Source organism: Nicotiana sylvestris, chromosome 10 (genome assembly GCF_000393655.2).
Source record: "Nicotiana sylvestris chromosome 10, ASM39365v2, whole genome shotgun sequence".
Classification (NCBI taxonomy): domain Eukaryota; kingdom Viridiplantae; phylum Streptophyta; class Magnoliopsida; order Solanales; family Solanaceae; genus Nicotiana; species Nicotiana sylvestris.
The window spans coordinates 105,589,047-105,611,046 of NC_091066.1; the positions used below are offsets into that span (position 1 = coordinate 105,589,047).

The 22,000-nt window shown below is 39.3% G+C and overlaps 1 long non-coding RNA gene across 1 annotated transcript; it reads left to right on the forward strand.

Annotated features, from left to right (window-relative positions):
- Nucleotides 1–840: 840 nt before the first annotated feature.
- LOC104209978 (uncharacterized) lies at nucleotides 841–16,633 on the forward strand. The gene is made up of 2 exons (XR_706749.2): nucleotides 841–1,256; nucleotides 16,288–16,633. It is a non-coding gene; the product is annotated as an uncharacterized lncRNA (long non-coding RNA).
- The last annotated feature ends 5,367 nt before the right edge of the window (nucleotides 16,634–22,000 follow it).

Sequence of the window (22,000 nt, forward strand, 5' to 3'; positions counted from 1 at the left end):
GTAAAATGCGCGCTGTACTCTTTTTCCCTTACTAAGGTTTTTCCCACAGGGTTTTCCTTATAAGGTTTTTAATGAGGCAGCCAGCAATGCGTATTACTAAATATGTGTACTCTTTTTCCTTCACTAGGATTTTTTCCCATGTGGTTTTTCCTAGTAAGGTTTTAATGAGGCATATTATCTTTTAATGAACATCCAAGGGGAGTGTTATAAATATATTATATTATGGATGTTCATTTAGTACTCCGTTGTAAATAAACTTCCTGAAGAAGCTTATCCATATAGGACTCCACCGTAAATATGTTTATCTATTTAAGTACTCTATTGGAAATAAGTTTCCTGAAGAAGCTTATCACTTCGGTACCCGGTTATGGATAAACATTACCCCGATAGAAGATTATCCATACCGGGTATAATAAGCTTATACTTTCAGTACCCAGTTATGGATAAACATTACCCCGATAGAAGATTATCCATACCGGGTATAATAAGCTTATCCTTTCAGTACCCAGTTATGGATAAATGTTACCCCAGTAGAAGATTATCCATACCGGGTATAATAAGCTTATCCTTTCAGTACCCAGTTATGGATACACACTACCCCGATAGAAGATTATCCATATCGGGTATAATAAGCTTATCCTTTCAGTACTCCGTTATGGATAAACATTACTCTCAGTAGAAGATTATCCATATCTGGTATAGTAACAACTTACACAACAACTTACTTTCTTCTATAAATAAAAGAGATTTCAACGCCAGTTTGAATTCGAATAATATATTAGTTAGTCTTTATTTTATAACACAAAGTATCATATTGTGATCTACGGTTTATTACTCCAACATTATGCTTCGCTTCCCTTTATTTGTTTTTCTTTTCTCTTTGGCACCAACACCAATATTTTATCACTTTATTGTTGAATGCGAAGAAAAGTATTGGCGATGGCTTCACGAGGGCTGCTATCGAGGGCGAGTAGGATGAAGACGAGGCTACAATCGGCACTTGAAGCCACCTTAATTGAAGTGGAAGACGTCTCTTACCAGCATGCGGGTCATGCCGCCGTAAAGGAAAGCGGCACTAACGAGACCCATTTCAATGTCAAAATTGTCTCCAGCAAATTTGATGGACAGAATCTCGTTAAACGACATCGTATGGTGTACGAACTCTTGTCAGATGAGCTCCAATCTGGGTTGCACGCTCTCTCTATTATCGCCAAGACGCCCAAAGAAGCTGGCATGTGAAGAATACTGCTGCTCCGGTAAGTGCTCTTGGACCAGTGCAAAATTTACCTCTCTTTTGGTTGCTGTATGTATATTCTTTTCCTTGTTTTGGAATTGTCACATATTTATCAAGTTCACACAATTTTTGACATGGATGGGATTGGATTAGTGACGGAGACAACAGAAGATGCTATATAGTTGGTCTCAATAATGATGAGTGTTCCAGTGTTTAGCATTTTTAGTTGTTATAATACTAAAGGCCCCTCTCCCTACCCTACTCTTGGTTGCTAGAGGTCTTTCCCTCTCTTTTGTAAGAGGACTGAACGGCACATGTGTTTTTTCTTCCAATCACTTGGTTCATAATGGGAGTCTAGACTCCACACACTGTCACGTGGAACGATGCCACATCAAAAAATACTCTTCACCTATTGATGGATGTTGTCCGAAAAAGGAGGAGGTCAATGGGAGTCATAATGGTGACAAAGCCCATGGCTAGATGGATTTACTATGGCTTTTTATTAAGCGTGTTGAAAAATAATTAATATGGACTTGTTGAATGCTATAAATCACTTCAGTAGATTTGTTTGAGAAAGGTTTCAATTCTGCTATAGCATTATGAAAATTACAAAAAGACCCAAGGCGGTGAGCATACTTGGAAACTTAGTAAATCACATTTGGGGACCCTGGTCAGAAGGAGCACATGTACTATGTGAAGATGCCCTTATATATAAGAGGAAAAATGCTTTTAGGGTTATGCAAGAACTTTGTCTTTCTTTTCATAGTTTTTTACTCAGAGTAAATCTGGAACCTCCCTCCCTTCTTTGTTTCCCCTTTATTTCTGAGTTTTGTTGTAAGAAAAGAGATGAACACCTCTATCAGTTGTAATTACATTTCTCCAGTTCTATACAATCCCCCTTCATTACATTGGTGTTCTCGTTGCTCCTATCCCATGCCTCTCTACCCTTCTAGTCTTCTACCATGTTTGACACTTGAATCGCCACCATCTTAGATCTAATGATGGCGCTACATGCGAATCATGCTTGTATGCTCGGAAAAATTGACAGGTTGAGATAATCTTCACTTGAAGGGTCTTTTTCGAATATATATTGTGGTCCCAACTTGATTTCAGTGTCCAAACATTTTGTTTGCTATTGGGAAAAATGAACTTGCACACTTTACTTGTGAATGTGAAAGACATATCAGCAGACAGTTTGGTGCAATGGATCAGGTCATCTATGTTATGCCACAATCTGGAAGTGCTGAACTGATTGTATTCAATCCCATTCCTGCAACAGATGCGCCACTCCCTGCTGCTACACTTGGATCTTCTACCTCTGTCCTTGTTGTGAAGGAATGTTTGCATGAGGAACCAACTGCCTGCAGATAATGAGAAAACCACACAAGACCAATTGAAAATTATCTTTCCCAATTCTGCTACTGCTTTAGACGTGCCTAAGGTAGCGACGTATTACAAATTGCGTCTAAGAGCTCTTTCATATCATGGGCTGTTGCAATAGCGTTTGGAGCTATTCCACAAACTTTGGCCTAGGACGGTGGTGTGACCGTTATCCGTACAATGATTGCGCTCCATGGAGAACATGCAAATGGCAAGAATTCTGGGATAGGCATTGTGGGTGCTACATAATTTGATGGTGCAACTGCATTATCATTACCACTAGGATCTGAACTTGTCTTGAACAGCAATGGAGCTAATGTAGCTAAATATTGTGTGGCCGCAATGCCCTTGGAGTTCATACTTTGCTTAGTTTACTCGCTGCGCATTGAAAATAGTTTTCAGATGATCTGGTTTCCATTAAGAATCATGAGTTCTCGGAGTACTTAAAGGAGATATTCATGGGCTGCAATTTATCGCAACTGGCTAAAGGTTGAAATAGAGAAAGCAGAAATTTCAGCAGTTAAACTCTTTTTATCGCAAGTCATTGACAATGCAAGCCATGTTGCACTTCTGCAAACTGCAGCTGTTTGAAGTGCTGCTGGCTTGATTGGTTGTAGTGTAAGTGAGCTCATACTAGCTTTATCAACACGTAAATTCGAGCTGGCATGGATAATGTTGCCAATAGTTTACATATGGAGCAGGCAACTAATACAAAAGATGCATTGGTGGAGTTCATTTATACAAACTTGTTTGACGGGATATTTGATCAAGTGAACCAAGACCTTGCTTTGGGAACTGAAGCTTCTGCCCGAGATGTCATTTGGATTATTACCACAGGCATACAAGAGCAGGACAGCTTTAAGACCTTAGTCCTTTCCTTGCAATTCATGAATTTGACTAGTTTAACAAAGGAGTCTGTCATGTTAAGGGAAGGAAGAGATAAAAACATAGTGGAGGAAGCTCTAGCCAATCTGGTTGTGAACAAATTGAGAGGAGCATGGCACATTAATGCACTCGAAGCTCCTGGTTTTGGGGAGCAGAAAGTCCATATATTGACAACATTGTTATCGTCATTGGAATCCTTATTCGCTTATCAGATATTATCAAATTGCTCTTAGCAGGGCCTTCAGGCATGCTGCCAAGATGGATTTGACAACGGAGTCAACAACGATTGTTGGTGATGTCCTTTACATGGAACCAAACAGTGGAGCAGTTGAAAGAGTGAACTGGAATGATGCTATTGCCACAGAACTTGCTCTTGAGGCGGCAGAGTATGTCCTAATTCCTAAAGTGATGATGCTATACACGAACTTGAGGAAAAGGTTATTTTCGAGTACGGAGATTGTAATAGAGGGGGATTTTATTGAAATGGAGAATGTAATTACATAAAACTCAGAAATAAAAGGGAAAATAAAGATGGGAGGGGGGTTTCCTCAATTGATCTAAGTAAAAAACTAAGAAAGAAAGGCTAAGTTCTTGCATAACCTTAATAGAATATTTCCTCTTCTATATATAGGCGTCTTTACAGAGTGCACATGCTCCTTTTAACTAGTGTCCCAAATGTAATTTGCTAAACTTCCAAATATACCCTTCGGTAGGTCTTTTGGTCGTTTTCATTCATAGCATGTACTCCCTCCGTTTCAAATTAGATGAGGTACTTTCCTTTTTAGTCTGTTCCAACATAAATGACACATTTCTAAATTTAGAAATAAGTCAACTTTAAACTCTTCATTTTACCCATTTTACCCTTAATGAGAAGCTTTTATAACCACACAAATGTCATGGCCCCACAAAGCTTTTACCCCTTAAGCTTTTAAGACCACAAGTTTCAAAAGTTTTCTTCTTTTTCTGTAAACTCCGGGCCGAGTCAAACTACCTCATCTAAATTGAAACGGAGGGAGTAGTATCTTATTCGCAAGAGATGTAAGTCTTAAAAGTTGAAGGACTTTAGTCTCATAAGTCTAGTGGGAACTTTTGATGCATGCTAATGGTATCTTGATTCGCAAGAGATGTAACCATAATGGTGAAGAAGCCCATGGTTAGGTGGCTTTCTACTAAAGGTGTTGGAGAATGATTAATAAAGACTTGCTAAATGCTATAAATCACTATATTAGGTCGAAACTTGAAAGTTTTGAGAAAGGTTTCAATTCTGCTATAGTATCTTGAGTCGCATTAGATGTAAGGCTTAGGAGCTGAAGGAGTCCCATAAGTCCAGTGGAAACTTTATTGCCTGCTATAGTATCTTGATTCGCAAGAGGTGTAAGGCTTAAGAGTTGAAGGTCATATAATTGGAGGTTTTTATTCCATATGCTGAAAGAAGTGAGTTTGGAGAGAACTGGTTAAAGTGGATTCATTTTTGTACCTTCCCGGTCTTGTTTTCTATTATCATTAATAGCTATCTGGGCAGATTCTTTCCAGAAAGTGGAAGAAAGTAAGGGGACCCATTTTCCCCCCTTCATTCATTATTATTTGAGTTATTTAGTATCTCACATCAAGAATAAAAGTTTATTGATTAGGGGTTTAAGAAGTTCTTGGAAAAGCTTGTATTACATTTCAGATCCTTTTACAATTGTACTAGAGAGTCTTGCAAGATGTCAAAGTAGCCATGCAAAAGAGTGGGATAAGGGGTTTTAATATTGGTTTAGGAGAAGAGTACTCAGTCTCTGATCCGAGGGTCTCCCGGAAACAACCTCTCTACCCCTCCAGGTTCCAGGGTAGGGGTAAGGTCTGCGTACACTCTACCCTCCTCAGACCTCACTTGTGGAATTCTACTAGGTGGTTGTTGTTGTTGAGAAGAGTACTCAGTAGACATATCTCATATATGTGGATAACGCCCTTATTCTTTGTGATGCAGATGGCACACAATTGAAACATCCGAGGATTAATACTTTTTTCTTCAAAACATTTTAGGTTAGGATTACAATTTACAAATAAAATTAGCCAAAAGTAGCTTTTATTCCAATAAATGAAGCGTAGGATTTAGAAGAGACGACCAGAGATTTTTGAATTTACGCACTCTTTGACTGCCACATATTTAGACATACAATTAATTGCGCATAAATGATAAATTAGATAATATTTGGCATGGGATCATTGATAAAATTGAAAAGAAGTCAAATTAGAAAAGATAATATTCCTATTTGAAATGAGGACAATCCTGATAAATAGCATCCTTGATTCTCTGCCATTATTATATATGATGTATTTATTTTTAGTGCCTGTAACCATCATACTTGCCAACCATCGATGAACTGATTGGATAAACCAACCAATTTTTTTTCCAGTCATTGTGTAATGAAAATGAAAATTCTGGACAGGATCAGATTAAATTTCTTATGGGAAGTTAATAAAGAAAAAGTTTATTTCATTTGGTAATTGGTAAGATGAGGTGCTGTGATAAGGAAAAAGGCTGGGAGCAGAAATTTGAGGACACGTTACCACTTTTGCTATTTTAATGGCTATGGAGAATCAAGATGGTGAGGTTTTATGGAAGAAAGTGTTGACAGCTACATATGCACCAGCTGCCTTGGTGTATTAAGGAAGTTTCAATTTCTTATGAAATTGCATTGTGGAAACTACATAGTTGGATTGCACTCAATGCATCCCCTTCAATCTTCTCCTTGTCGGGAGCTGATATATCCGTAGGATACTTTCCGTCAATAGCATGGATTGAACCTTCCCTCCGCAGTAACGCCATCATCTGGATCTTCCAGATATTGAAGTTGTTGCGTCCATTGAATCTATCAATTTCAAACTTCATGGAACTCATATTTGCTTGTTCTTTCTCCTTGGATCGTTAAAGAATCCTGTCGCTCTGATACCAATTGTTAGCGGAAACGTAAAAGAAAGAACACAAGATTTAACGTGGTTCGGATCAAAATAATCCTACGTCCACCAGAGAACAATTGCCCTTTTAATATTAACAAAGGAAGGGGAGATTTCCCAATTACACTTAAGAGAATTTCTCTCTTAACTCTCTACTCACTACAATGTATTGTATTATTTTGGGATGATTTCTACAAGTGAAGGAGTGCATCTATTTATAGAGGTAAAGACCTCCTCTTGATGTCATTGGTGACATCAAACTACCTCCTCTTGATGTCATGGGTGACATCAAAGGAGGAAGCTTCCTCCTAGCATCCACACCAACTCTTTCCACCAACTCTTCCAATTGGCATGCCATTGTTGACTAAACATAAACCAACACCTTCAATCTCCACCTTGGTTTGCGTTTCGAGCGTGCGTGTGAACAACTCTGGCCAAAACTTCTAAGCTTACTGGGCAGCCCCGTTGTAAGAAACAAGAAGAATCAAACCATTGTTGAACAAACCACCTCCACCTAACAACTGTTCTCTTCGGAGTTGCATCAGTTGATGCACACCCCCGCCAAGTCCTTGCAGTGTGCAAACTTAGCGAGTGAGACTATCTTGGTCAACATATCTGCAGCATTATCGTCTGTGATAACCTTCACGACCTTGATAGTTCCCTCTTCAACAACATCTCGAATAAAATGAAATCTGACATCAATGTGTTTAGTGCGCTCATGAAATCTCTGATTTTTCATTAGATGAATAGCACTCTGACTATCACATCTAAGAGTTGATTCCAGCTGAACCAAACTCAATTCCGCTACTAAACCTTTCAACCAGATAGCTTCCTTCACCGCCTCCGCTGCTGCCATGTATTCTGCTTCTGTCGTAGACAAAGCGACAATCGACTGCAGAGTCGACTTCCAACTAACGGCACTGCCAACGAGGGTAAAGATGTATCCAGTTGTGGACCTTCTTCTGTCAAGATCTCCTGCATAGTCAGAATCTACATAACCGAGAATTGAAATACCTCCACCACTTTTTCGAAAGGTCAGACCAACACCAGAAGCTCCTTTGAGATATCTCAATATCCACTTGACAGCTTCCCAATGCCTCTTTCCTGGGCTGGACATGTATCTACTTACCACACTTACAGATTGAGCAATATCTGGACGTGTGCATACCATAGCATACATAATGCTACCAACTGCACTGGCATAAGGAATCTTTGACATATGCTCCACCTCATCCTCGGACTGAGGCATTTGTAACTCTGAAAGTTTAAAATGAGGAGCTAATGGTGTACTTACAGGCTTGCACGTATGCATATTGAATCTCTTGAGAACCCTTTCAATATACCTCTTCTGAGAAAGATGTACAACACCGTCTTCTCTTGAAATCTCCATACCAAGGATTTTCTTTGCAGCTCCTAAATCCTTCATGTCAAATTCCTTACTCAACAGTTTCTTCAAAGCATTTATCTCTGTAATGTTGTTAGCAGCAATAAGCATATCATCAACATACAACAGTAAATAAATCATTGAGTTACCAGACATCTTCTTGTGATACACACAGCTATCAAATGCACTCCTTGAGAATTCATGTGTAGTCATGAATGCATCAAACCTCTTGTACCACTGTCTAGGGGATTGCTTCAAACCATACAAAGACTTCTTTAGTTGGCATACGTGATCTTCTTTTCCCTCAGCTAGGAAACCTTCAGGCTGATCCATATAGATTGTCTCTTCTAGATCACCGTGTAAGAAAGCAGTTTTGACATCAAGCTGTTGAAGCTCCAAGTCAAATTGGGCAACCAATGCTAGTAGCACGCGAATTGAGCTATGCTTCACGACTGGAGAGAAAATCTCATTGTAGTCAATTCCCTCCTTCTGACTGAATCCTTTTGCAACCAATCTCGCCTTGAACCTAGCATCTTCCACTTCAGGAATTCCCTCTTTCTTTCGGTAGACCCACTTGCATCCAACTGTCCTCTTCCCCTTTTGTCTTTTCACTAAGACCCATGTCTGATTCTTGTGAAGAGACTCCATCTCTTCAGTCATGGCTAACCGCCATTGTGCGGCATCCTTGCAAGAAGTTGCTTCAATATACGAGGAGGGCTCCAGATCTTTAATCTCTTCTTGTGCAGCTACGAACGCATATGCAATCAAGTTTGCTTGATTTATAAGGCGTTCCGGTTCTCGTGTTTGCCTCTTCTCCCTCCCCTTTGCAATTGTGTATGGTTCATTGACAGCAAGTTCTTCAAGGTCTACATCTTCTGACTCATCTTTAACCTGAGTCTCTTGATCCTTTTCCTTGGCAAGCTCCACCGGAAGCTCCACCTGCTCGTCGTTCTTGTTTCCTGAAAACTCCACGGAAACTTTACGGGGATCAAGTATAGAGGATTCATCAAAGGTGACATCTCTACTAACTATAAATTTGAGTAAAGACAAACACCAAAGTTTGTACCCTTTTACTCCATCCACATACCCTACGAATATGGCCTTCTTAGCCCTTGGTTCAAGCTTTCCTTCATTAACGTGATAATAAGCTGGACACCCAAATACTCGTAAGTATGAATAGTTAGAGGGTTCACCTGACCATACCTCATTCGGAGTCTTAAAGTCAATTGCCGATGCTGGAGATCGATTGACAATATGAGCAGCAGTGTGAACTGCTTCAGCCCAAAATACTTTGGACATTTTGGCTTGTAGGAGCATACAACGAGCCTTTTCAAGAAGAGTTCTGTTCATTCTCTCGGCAACTCCATTCTGCTGTGGGGTATGCCTGACAGTCCTATGTCTTGAGATCCCATGAACCTTGCAGAATTCATTAAACTCTTCATTGCAAAACTCCAAGCCATTGTCTGTGCGAAGATACTTGATTTTCCGCTCCATTTGATTTTCAACCAAAATCTTCCACTCTTTAAATGCTTCAAAAGCATCACTTTTTGCCTTCAAAAAATGCACCCAAACCTTTCGTGAGAAATCATCAATAAAAGTGAGAAGATACCTCTTTTTGCCCTTCGATGGAAGTTTAGAGGGACCCCATAAATCTGAATGGATGTAGTCTAGCACTCCTCTTGTCTTGTGTTTGCCAGTGCTGAAGCTGACCTTCTTTTGCTTCCCTAGAACGCAGTGCTCACAGAAGTCAAGTGTGCTGATCTTCTCACCTTCCAAAAGGTTACGATTGCTCAACATCTCCAGTCCACGTGCGCTCATATGACCCAGTCTCATGTGCCATAGTCTTGCCTTGTCATCATTAGATAACTGCACTGTAGATGCATTTGCAGAGCCAACAATGGTGCTTCCGGCCAATGTGTAAAGGCCGTTCTCCAGCTTGCCTTTCAGCATGACTAAAGAACCTTTAGTCACCTTTATAGTTCCTGCTTCGCTCATGTACCTGTAGCCTTGTTCATCCAGAGTACTCAGGGAGATCAAATTCTTCTTCAGATCAGGAACATGACGGACTTGTGTAATAGTCCTCACGACTCCATCATGGCAGCGAACCCGAACTGAGCCAATGCCAACTATTGCACAAGTTGCATTATTGCCCATTACTACGGTTCCTCCACTTTTCTCATAGCTGCTAAACCAGTCTTTTCGGAACGTCATATGCAGAGTGCAAGCAGAGTCTAACACCCATTTGTTTCCATAACTACTATTATTATTACACGATGTTGTTAGTACATAATCATTATCAAAATCATGTACCTGTTCAACTGTGGATGCACTCGCCTTTTCCTTGGACTTTGACATTGGGCAGTCTCGTTCAAAGTGCCCCTTCTTGCCACAACGCCAACACTCTGTATTCTTCTTGTTCACACGAGACTTTGATCTGTGCTTTGATTTGCTTTTTCCCTGTTGGCTAGTCCGGCCTCTCACAAAGAGCCCACTTGCCTGGTCATCTCTATCTCCTTCAATGTGCCTCCGCACATCACTAGAGTTAAGTGCCTGTCGCACTTGCTCAAGCTTGATAGGCTCCTTGCTATACATCATTGAATTCTCAATATCACGATATCCTGAAGTCAATGAACATAGCAAAGCACATGCAAGCGTCTCCTCCTCCTTTTTAATTCCTGCAATCTGTAAGTCCATGACAAGTTTATTGAACGCATCTAAATGATCTTGTAACGAAGTACCTGAACCCATCTTAAATGTGTGAAGACGCCGTTGTAACAACATCCTTGTTGTCACTGATCGGTCTTGGTATAGCTCTTCTAGCTTTTTCCATAACTGTTTGGCCGTCTCTTCGGTACCCGTACTCACTTCACAAAGCACGTTAGGTGCAAGGGATAGTTGGATTGCACTCAATGCATCCCCTTCAATCTTCTCCTTGTCGGGAGTTGATATATCCTTAGGATACTTTCCGTCAATAGCATGGATTGAACCTTCCCTCCGCAGTAACGCCATCATCTGGATCTTCCAGATATTGAAGTTGTTGCGTCCACTGAATCTATCAATTTCAAACTTCATGGAACTCATCTTTGCTTGTTCTTCCTCCTTGGATCGTTAAAGAATCTTGTTGCTCTGATACCAATTGTTAGTGGAAACGTAAAAGAAAGAACACAAGATTTAACATGGTTCGGATCAAAATAATCCTACGTCCACCAGAGAACAGTTGGCTTTTTAATATTAACAAAGGAAGGGGAGAGTTCCCAATTACACTTGAGAGAATTTCTCTCTTAACTCTCTACTCACTACAATGTGTTGTATTATTTTTGGGATGGTTTCTACAAATGAAGGAGTGCATCTATTTATAGAGGTAAAGACCTCCTCTTGATGTCATTGGTGACATCAAACTACCTCCTCTTGATGTCACCCATGACATCAAAGGAGGAAGCTTCCTCCTAGCATCCACACCAACTCTTCCAATTGGCATGCCATTGTTGACTAAACATAAACCAACACCTTCACATATTATCCATTTAGAAAATGGATAACCAATGGGTCTAACTTTTACATTTGTAAAGCCTCAAATTGGGGGTTCCTCAAGTCAGGGAGACTAAGAATTCTCCCAAAAGTGATCATATGCAAGAAGTCATGAATAATATGGTTATCCATATTATCCGTCGGTTAACCCTTTTTTTTCTGTATTAAATATGGGCCGGATCGGATAATTTATCTGTTTTTTCATTACCCGTTTTGACCCGAACCATATCCGCCCCGCCCCGCCAGTTTGCCGCTCCTACTTGTAATGGCTGGGAAGTGGAGAGAATAATTCAATTACTGAAGAAACTGTTTATTGCACAGGGCTAACTAAGGAATTTTTTTATATGGTTGATCCTATTCCCTACCCAGGAGGAGCAAACAAGGACTCTTATCCTCTTTGGTCAATTGGTGACTCGAACTCCTAATCTCGTGATTGAAAGTGGAGTGCTCTTGCCACCGGAACTACCTGACTTGTCCTAACTGAGCGAATTATTCCATAATCTGGTATGGAGAACAGAATGGTTTGTTTACAGTCAAGTCATGAATGACATTCTACACTCACCAAATCCTACATCACAACAGAAGAAGATTTGGAACACGATGGGTGGCAGCAAGTGGTCCTCCCTTACATATCAAAATATGCAAAAAGGAGGTACCTAGTCTGCAGTAATATATGTGTGAAAATGATGTTGAAGACACAAACCATCTATCTATACACTGCCATGTTTCTATGCATTTGTGGAGCTTGTTTCTATGCGGTTTGGGTATTAAATGGAATGCCAAGGTCTGCGGTGGAGTTGGGCATCAAAAGGGATAAGTAAAGGAGCTAATAGACATGACATAATCCTAGCTGGTGTGACTTTGGTAATCGTGGAAGGGAAGGAATCAAGATGCTTTGAAGGCAAAGCTAAAGCTACTCATTGCCTGGAGTATAAGTGATTTATCTTTTAGCTTTATGGTGTAAATTGGAATAGGCATATGAAGTGGATACAGTGCTAGATTTTCTTAATGTCTTGCAAGCCTAGATAAGTAATATCTTCTCTGTTCATTTTTTTTTTGTAACCCAACACCATCTTTGTCACGCCCCGAACTCGGGAAGCGCGACCGGCGCTCAACCGAGGGAACCCGGTCAAGTAAGCCTGTTAAATACTTTCTACCCAAACTCACTCATGATTAAAGAGAATGCATTTTTTGTTAATTAAACAATAGGGAGATCATATAGACAATACCAATTCATTACCATTAGTTACTCCATTTAATAAGTCACAAATACACGCATATTCATGGTTTGAAGTGGAACAAGTGATCAAAACATAACATAACTTGTTTGACTTTCCCAGCACCCATATACAACCCATACCATGTCTATGGAGCCTCTAGAAGATACCAAGGAGTACAATAATAGTGCCGGCAACAAGGCCTCAAAACGTGCTAATATAAATGAACGAAAGATACATGACCCCGGAATGAAGTGGGGCTCACCAAGTCTGTTGGGCTATGTTGCTCGAACTTTCCGAAAATGTGGTCGTATACGTGTCAGATCCTTCAAAAGTAGTGCATTTTTGAAGGATCCGACATGGGTGCGGCTACATTTTGGAGAGTCCACACAACATAGCTGCTGGGAAGAGGGTGTACCACTATCGTTGATCAACACCGCCTGCTATGGAACCACCTGCATCCATTAAAGATGCAGCGCCCCCAGCAAAAGGGACGTTAGTACATATGGAATAGTACTAGAATGTATAACTAAACACCCTCTCAATAGAATGAGTAATAATGCAAAAAGGAACAATCATAATTTCAATTCAAAACCTCAAGCGATATCAAACATCAAGTTAGGAGCAAGATAAGTCTTTCAAGTAAGCCTTCATGTTTTAAGTTAGGGGATCTTAGTATCGATATGTCACCATTCACAATACCACCGTACTTTTGGTACGGAGTCCGATCACGACCCGATCGGCTAGGCCGTCTCATTCGAGACATCAACCACAATCACAATTTCGATTTAAATTACAATTTCCAGCACAATCACCACCATGTGTGCGGCATGCGTTCGATTATGACCCGATCGGCTAGGCCGTCTCATCCGAGACATCAACCACCATCACAATTTCAAGTACAAGTTTCCAACTCAATCACCACCATGTGTGCGGCATGACATCCGATCACGACCCGATGGGCTAGGCTGTCTCATTCGAGACGTCATCCTTTTCTATCAATCATCCCATTTCATACTTCTTTCTCATCTCTTCATTTTTTTTATTGGCACTAGTAATCACAATTTTATTATTTTTCTTGGTATGTTGGCCGTGTTTCATATTTCACATTCCGCATTTCATGTTTCGTATTTCATGCATACCTTTTCACTTTCAATCATCATCATGGACTTTCCAACAACAAGGCATTTCTATTCAAGACATATAAGCACATGTATGAGCGATAAGAGTTTTAGGCGCATTAAGATTTCTTACACAATTTTCATTAGCTTTCGTTTGAAAATCAACTTGAAGTCATGGCGTTTAGATATGCAATCCATAATTTGAACACATCCTCAAGTAGTAGTACAACATAACAAGAGCATTTGAAATACATGCTGAACACATACGTCTTGACACAAAGCTTATTCGGAATAATTAATTCATAATGAACAACTCGAGACTTACAAGGACATTGTGGGGTTCAATTCTAAGAGAATAGTTTAGCCAACATACCTCACTTGAACTTCCTTAAACTCTAAAATGTTCCTGAATTCTTAGCAACTTCGATCTATTTTAGAAATGTAACAAATTGAACCAAAATTAGGAAGATGGTCATGGTCCTAGCTCATTTGGGCATTTTATTGAACACTAGGTGTGCATTAAGGTTTCAAGGTCTTTTTATGGAGGATTCCATCATCCTACAACCCATTCTTTACCATTTTTAGCTCAACAATCTTCCTACACCTCTTGATAACACATGCATGCAAAATAAATAACTCCCATACCCAAGAATTATCTTACTAATTACCCGTTTCCAGTTAAATTTCAAAATTAAGGGTTAGGGTGTAGAATCTTACCTTTTGGTTGAAGAACTTGTGAGTTACTCTAGAGAAATCTTCAAGGTTTGCGCAAAGATTGATGAACAGGCTTAGAATTTCTGTCCTCACTCTAGACCACCTTCCTCTCTCTCTAAAATGTAAGTTTTAACCTTCTAAAATGACCCCTAATAGTGTTTTATGAGAAGGGGGTCGGGTTATAAAACCCAAAAATGAAATTCCGAAACAGAATCTGCGGTCGCATACGACCGCATTATGCATCTGTGGTCCGCGAAATGGGACGCGAAATGGGACGCGAAATGGTCGTTCGGTCTGGGCACCTCTGCCTGGGTATGCGGTCGTTCTGCGATCCACATATCAATTCTGTGGTCGCACAATGAACTGCAGAATCTCCCCCCGAATTCCTCATGCTGATCCTGCGATTGACTCTGCGATTCGCAAAACAATTCTGTGGCCACGAAATGGACCGCATAATGGTCCCAAAATTTGTCCAAGTTTTCTGCTTCACTCTGCGGCCCGCAGAGTGATTCTGCGTCCGCATAGTGGGCTGCAGAAATGTCCTTTTCTGCCAAACATTTTCCTTTTAACTCCCTAGCGCATTGTTCGACCCAAAAAGTCCGTACCATACCATCACCAAACATATTAGCCTGCCTTGGCACCATGGAACCTCGGGTTTTAAATGAAATTTTACGGGGCCTTACAATTTTATTGTAGGTTCTTTTGCTTGTTCCCAGACCCCACTTGTGGGATTTACTGGGTACGTTGTTTTCTTTTGCTTGTTCTTAAAATCTTTTGGCTCGTCCAAAAACTTTTAACCAAGAAACATGCATAGTCTCATGTTTATCTCCACGTAGAGGGGGGGGGGAGCTAAAGCCTGCCCTCACACCTCTTTATCGAGACACCATTTTGACTCCGTAATAAGGGGCTTGTAGTCTTCGGCTTCTAACTTTATCATATTATCTCACAAAGTTGTGACCCTGCACTTGTCTATTTCATGTTGTCTAATTATGTTTTGTTGCTGATACAGTATTATATTCTCTTTAGTAAGAACATAAATTAAAATAGGGAAATCAAAGAGCACGAACTTGCTTTTAATTAACAATCACCTTCAGAAATTTGCAATTGTTTTAAGTAATTTTTGGGGTCCACAAGAAGGTATTTTTGGATGCCTTTATGCACTTACATCTCCCTGGTGATGTGCATGGCTTGATTAAAAAAGCTGCCTTGTAAAACATATCTATTCATTAGTAGTTTTTCTGCACATGTGAGGGAAAAGGTCACTTCCTAATAATTAATAGTGAATAACTGTGTCAAGGAAAAAAAATCACTTCCTTATTTAACTATAACTTGAATTTGATTTTCAGTCATTAGTTTGAATGGTAGGGGGTACTTTAGATGTCAAATTTATTTTCTAATACAAAAGAGCAGCTCTAAAGTATTTGCAATGCTGAGATTACTGGTGCACTACTTTGAGTTATTAAATTAAAAAGACCATCTATAACATATCCTAGAATGAGATTGTATTACCATGAAAATAGTCAGATAGATGCTTTTTGTGAATTTTGGTAGCTTTTGTGTAGAATTACTGGTGTCCTTTACTTTTGGTTTCGGGATCCATCTTGAAGGAGATGTATTAGTATGTGAATGCGATCAACTACCTTTTCAAGAAAGCAAAATGATTCTACTAACAGTTGGCAAAGAATATGCTATCAGGAGCTTCTTACCTTATGAGGTTTGAAGAAAGCAATTATCTCAATATAATATCGCATCTCTTTGATTGACCTTATTTGTTTCATGCACCATAACTGCAGCTTTTTTGATCCTTGGTTGTCGTCTATCACGCTTTTCCCCCCCCCTTTCTGACTTATATCAACGTTATAATTTTGCGTGGTATTAATGCAGGTTGTATCCGCCGAAAGCTATTCTAGGGGCGGGGGTGATGTTCAGGAGTTCAAACAACAGCTGTCAGCAATGCAGTTTATCAAGTATTTGTCACTTAAGTAGAATCTTCCTGAATTTACAATTTGTACGCTCAAGTATTGCTGCTAACTCCAATAATAAAGAAATTTGAAAGGCTAAACTGAGAGTAAGAGGTTGGTTGCTGTTTCAGCCCCCATCTTTTTTAATTTTTATAACTGCTTGCTTCGAAAACAAGGTGAAAGTTTTAGGTCAACATTATATTTCAGGATCTCATTCTGAGAATGTGTTCCTAAAGTGAGAGATTTACATAAAATTTTAACTTTGATTCTCTCGAGTTCTTGAGGCTTGGAAAGTTCTCTGTGTCAAGAGTATGGCTTGCAATTGACCAGTTGGAGTACGTTAATTTTCAGGCTGATTACATTCAGTCTATTGTGCCGGCCATGATTGACGAAAGTTGGAAATTTGAAGGTTTAAAATTTTCCTAAGTTTGACCATGGTTTGACTTTGTGACTATCGGGCGCGAATTTTGGTTTTGGGACTTGGAATAAGTCCGTTATGCTATTTGGAACTTGTTTGCAAAATTTGGTGTCATTTGAAGTTGCTTTGATAGGATTTGGACGCTTGGTTGCAATTCTAGAGGTTCTTGAACATTTTTTCGAAATTCATGTGTTTTGATATCCGATTCGTAGTTCTAGATGTTATTTTTATGTTTTAATCGCGTGAGCGGGTTCATATGATGTTTATGTACATGCGTGGCTTTTTGGTTTGGAGCCCTGAGGGCTCGGGTGAGGTTCTGATGTGTTCTAGAGAGTTTTTGGCAAGGTTCAGCTATTACTGGTGCTCTGTTCTCGCATTTGTGAGATTCTTCTCGCTTTTGCGATGTTGGACTGGGAACATGGGGTTTGCATTTGCGAACAATTCCATCGCATTTGCAATGGCACCTCGGCAGGAGAGATTCCGCATTTTCGACATTTCCTGTTGCTTTTGCGAAGATTTAGTTCTCGCATTTGCGATTTCATCAGAGTGAGTCAGTATTCACTTTTGCGATTCTAGTTTCGCATTTGCTGGAGGTTCGCAAATGCAACATTTGCAACTTGTTTATAGTTGAGCATTTCGGGACTTAGCTTTTTATCATATTTTGAACCCTATACTCGGTGGGAGGCGCTTTTGTGGAGAGATTTTCATACCAAACTATTGGGTAAGTGATTTTGATCAATTTTCAACTATATTTCATGATTATATCTTAGATTTAACATCAAATTTATGAGAATCAAAGAGTAAAATTGGGGGTTTTAATCAAAATTTTGAAAAATGAAGATTTGAGTTTTGAGAGTCGATTTGGACTCAGATTTAAAAATAAAACACATATATGTACTTGTGGGGTTATAGGTAGTCGGAATCTACCCTTGGACCCGGGTTTTGATCGGGGAGCCCGGGGTAAAGACCATAACTTTATCTATTGTAATTAGTTTCCTTTGCATTGTTTGATGATAAGTCACTTTTGGTTAGATTTGAGCCGTGTGGATGTGAATTTTAGGGGAAAAGCTACTTTCGAGGGTTGATTTAGCCTAGTTGAAGTAAACATCTTGCCAAACTTTGTGTGAGGGTTGTTTGTACTGATTGTACTATATGAAAGACGTGTACACAAGGTAACGAATGTGTACACGAACTATATGTGGTATTTTAACTGGTTTAGACCCTTAGACTTCTTCCATGCATTTATTTGGATTTTTTTATAACATGTTACCTCTTTTATTGTTAAATTTACTCTCACATGCTCTAATTGATGTTGTTAGCATTTGTTAAATCCTTTACTGTTGTAATTATATGCTTAGTTTAAGTTGCTACCTTCCTTATTATCTTGTTACCCTTTTTATTGTTGAGATACTCTTACTTAAAGTTGTTATTTCGTATAATATCTTCTTGATTGAGTTATTGGTGTTGAAGTTGTGGAAGTCATTATCACATTGAGCTTGAAGTAGGTAATTTTTGAGATATTTTTCCTTGTTGAGCATTCCTCATTTGTTTTGTTGTTATTGACATTCTGTACACATTGTGATTGAGTCATGGGCTATTTGTTGTGATAACATTGATATTGTTGATTTTAGAAAGTGTTGTGGATTATGGGCACATATGGTGCGAGTTGATTATGGTGTTATGATATTGATACGGTATAAGGATATGGGTTGATACGCATGCGGTGAGATAAGGTGTGAATTTATATGTGTATTTCTTGTAAAAGAATTACTTGAAGCCACACTGTATGATAAGGGGGTTGAAACGCATGTGGCTATTTTGAAAAAATATTTTTAAAAGTAAATGCAAGGTTCATGCGGTGATATAAAAAAAGATTGTCGGTGATGACTTCCTATTCTTCAGAGCGGTTGGCTCTGATTAACATTCGAGAGTTTATCCGCCTGCATGGTGTGCCCATTTTCATCTTTCCTGACCAGGGCACGCAGTTCACATTGCATTTTTGGAGAGTCATGCAGCGTGAGTTGGGCACACGGGTCGAGCTAAGTACCACATTTCTTCCTCATACAGACGGACAATCTGAGCGTACTATTCAGATGTTAGATGACATGTTGCGGGCATGCTTTATGGATTTCGGGGGTCAATAACCAATTTTTACTTCTAGTAGAGTTCGCCTACAACAATAACTATTAATCGAGCATCTAGATGGCTCCGTATGAGGCCTTATATGGGAGGCGGTGTCGTTCGCTGATTGGTTGGTTTGATCCCGGTGAGGTTAGATTATTGGGCGCTGATTTGGTCTGTGATGCCTTGAAAAAGGTTAAGGTGATTCAGGAGCGATTTCGTACAGCTTAGTCCAGGCAAAAGAGTTATGCGGACCGAAAGTTTGAGATGTGGATCACATGGTGGGTCAGATGGTTTTTCTCAAAGTATCGCCTATGAAGGGCATGATGGGTTGGGAAAGAAGGGCTAGTTGAGCCCGAGGTATATTGGCCCGTTTGGGATTTTGGAGAGAGTTGTGGATGTTGCTTATAGGCTTGCATTACCTCCTAGCCTAGCAGGGGTACATCCGGCATTTCATGTTTCAATACTTCCGAAGTACCATGAGGATAGGTCACATGTTTTAGACTTTAGCATGGTAAAACTTGAAGAGAACTTGACTAATGAGGAAGAGCCGGTGGCTATTCTAGACCGGCAGGTTCAAACGTTGAGATCCAATAGTTTTCCTTCCGTGAAAGTGCAGTAGAGAGGTCAACCAATTGAGGAGGCTATGTGGGAGTCCGATTTCAATATGCGGAGTAGATACCCACACTTTTTTACCAGTCCATGTACATTTCTATGTCCGTTTGAGGACGAACGTTTCTTTTAGAGGTGGAGAATGTGACGATCCGATAGGTCATTTTGAGTACTAGCCTTAATTTCTATGTTTTGAGACCTCTCATAGCTTAATTTGATATTTACTTGTTTGCGTGCATGGTTCATGTCATTTTTCGAAAAGTTTCGACGTAAAATTTTAAAGAAAAAGTAATTTTTAACTTAAAATAAAGTTTGAGTTGACCACGGTCAATATTTTTGGTAAACAACCTCGAATCGATATTTCGACAATTTTGGTAGGTTCGTATGATTTTTTGGACTTATACGCACGTTTGGCTGGGGTTCCGGGTGACCCGAGTGCGCTGCGATGCATTATGTGAAAGATTATAAAAAAAGAGTTTTAAAGTTGAAATCTTGAATTTTGTTGATTGATTCTTGATATTTAATGTTATTTTAGTGATTTGAGTTAGGGGACGAGTTTCTATGATGTTATTGTACTTATGTGCATGTTCGGATTGTAGCCCGAGGGGCTTAGATGTGTTTCGGATTAGTTTTTGAAAGGAAATGACTGCTGGTGCAAAATATGGTGCAATTGGGCTGCAGGTCTTGCAAATGTGAAGACCTGCTCGCAAATGCGAGCTTCGCTTTTACGGAGTCAGGCTCGCATTTGTGGAACTTGGGCTGGGACTGAGGATTTCGCAAATGCAAAGTCAGGGCCGCGTTTGCTGGTGGCAGGGTTCTGCTTTTGCGATCAAATTGATGCTTTTGCGACATGGGGAATGGAACAGAAGGCTTCGCAAATGTGAAGCCAGGACTGCTTTTGCGATAGGAGGGGCTTCGCAAATGCAAAGTATTGGGTTGAAAATGCGATATTAGGGGGCTACAAATCTATTTTCTTTTGCGAACACCAGTTCGGTTTTGCGAACATCGCAATTGCGAACAAGAGGTCGCAATTGCGACATTTGCGAACACCTCGTAATCACAAATAATGGGTCACAATTTCCAGATCTTACATGTATGGCACCTCGTGTCCACAATAACAATCACCTTCACACGGCAAGCCCACGTGCTATCATGTACATTGCAACCATGTCAAATATAAATTAAATGATCGAGAGATATATTTGAATACCATAAATCATAATAACAATCTTGAATAAGGTAAGGCCGCAAATGAGATAGTGAGTTTATTTAGAAATAAAATAAAATAAAATAAAGTATAATTTATACAAAATAAAGTATAAGATAGATTTAGTTTAGCAATCAATAAAATAGAGTAAAAATATCATGTTTAAACAAAGTAATTCATTAGTTAAATTAGCGAATTAAATATAGAACTTGTTAAAAGAAAAAAGGTGGTAACAATTTTAAGTAAAGTAAACATCAAATAAGGCGATGAATATAATTTGGGAACCCAGCTAAAGTAAAAGTACAATAACCATTTAAAATAGTAAAGCACCGAATGAGATAATGAGTTCTATCTTAAAAGACACATAGAACAAAGCATGTTAATAATTCTTTTATTTAAACTGTTATGTTACCAACAACTCAAGAGAATATGAGATAATGACTCCACACAATTAAATTCACATTGACAATCAATTTACTAAGTAATAACAGAGGCGTATATTGGCATGTTAAAGCAATGCAACAAATCACGTAGATTGCATGACTCATATGAGAAGCCACAATCGTTCGAACACCAAGATAACAACAAATATCCAAATACAATCAAAATGGGGATGAATGATTGGAGGAAGAACAATAATCGTTCAAATCAACAAGTCGTTCCAAATAAAATGTACGATTAGAATCACAACCGAGGTACCGCCTCGAAATCACATATCACAAGTCATAAGCACAATCTTTTCTTATATCACCGCGTGAGCCTTGCATTTACTTTTAAAAATATATTTTCCGAAATAGCTACACGCATTTCAGCCCCCTTTATCATACAGTGTGGCTTCAAGTAATCCCCTTACTAGAAACACACGTATAAATTCACACCTTATCACACCGTATGCGTATCAACCCCTACCCTTATACCACCGCATGCGTATCAATATCACAACACCATAATCAACTCGCACCACATATGCCCATAATCCACAACACTTTCCAAAATCAACAATATCAATGTTATCACTACATTTAGCCCATGGCTCAATTACAATGTGTACAGAATGTCAATAACAACAAAACAAATGAGAAATGCTCAACAAGGAAAAATATCTCAAAAATTACTAGCTTCAAGCTCAATGTGATAATGACTTCCACAACTTCAATATCAATAACTCAATCAAGAAGATATTCCACGAAATAACAACTTCAAGTAAGAGTATCTCAATAATAAAAAGGGGAACAAGATAATAAGGAAGGTAGCAACTTCAACTAAGCATATAAGAGA